We start from the raw sequence: 1,208 nt of genomic DNA, 5'->3' as shown, positions 1-1,208 counted from the left end.
ATGGTTAGACTCTTAGGGTTAGGGTTAGCGTTAGGGTTAGGGTTAGACTCTTAGGGTTAGGGTCAGGGTTAGGGTTAGGGTTAGGGTTAGGGTTAGACTCTTAGGGTTAGGGTTAGGGTTAAGGTTAGACTCTTAGGGTTAGGGTTAGACTCTTAGGGTTAGGGTTAGGGTTAGACTCTTAGGGTTAGGGTTAGGGTTAGGGTTAGGGTTAGACTCTTAGGGTTAGGGTCAGGGTTAGGGTTAGGGTTAGGGTTAGACTCTTAGGGTTAGGGTTAGGGTTAAGGTTAGACTCTTAGGGTTAGGGTTAGACTGTTAGGGTTAGAGTTAGGGTTAGGGATAGACTCTTAGGATTAGGGTTAGGGTTAGACTCTTAGGGTTAGGGTTAGACTCTTAGGGTTAGGGTTAGGGTTAGGGTTAGACTCAGGGGTAGGGTTAGACTCTTAGGGTTAGGGTTAGGGTTAGGGTTAGACTCTTAGGGTTAGGGTTAGGGTTAGGGTTAGGGTTAGGGTTAGGGTTAGACTCTAAGGGTTAGGGTTAGGGTTAGCGTTAGACTCAGGGTTAGGGTTAGACTCTTAGGGTTAGGGTTAGGGTTAGTCTCTTAGGGTTAGGGTTAGATTTAGGCTCTTAGGGTTAGGGTTAGACTCAGGCTCTTAGGGTTAGGGTTAGACTCAGGCTCTTAGGGTTAGGGTTAAACTGAGGCTCTTAGGGTTAGGGTTAGACTGAGGCTCTTAGGGTTAGGGTTAGACTCAGGCTCTTAGGGTGAGGGTTAGACTCAGGCTCTTAGGGTTAGGGTTAGACTCAGGCTCTTAGGGTTAGGGTTAGACTCAGTACTATATATTTGGGTACTGCAGCCGGCCCTGTTGGTGGAGCTCTGCTGCCATCTAGCGAAATATATTTGGGTACTGCAGCCGCCCTTTTGGTGGAGCGCTGCTGCCATCTAGCGAAATGTAATTGGGTACTGCAGCCGCTCGGTTGGTGGAGCGCTGCTGCCATCTAGCGAAATATATTTGGGTACTGCAGCCGCCCTGTTGGTGGAGCGCTGCTGCCATCTAGCGAAATATATTTGGGTACTGCAGCCGCCCGGTTTGTGTAGCGCTGCTGCCATCTAGCGAAATATATTTGGGTACTGCAGCCGGCCCTGTTGGTGGTGCGCTGCTGCAATCTAGCGAAATATAATTGGGTACTGCAGCCGGCCCTGTTGGTGGAGC

This window comes from Falco punctatus (assembly GCF_963210335.1).
Source record: "Falco punctatus genome assembly, contig: scaffold_63, whole genome shotgun sequence".
NCBI classification, from domain to species: Eukaryota; Metazoa; Chordata; class Aves; order Falconiformes; family Falconidae; genus Falco; species Falco punctatus.
Note: the sequence above shows the minus strand (reverse complement) of the source record.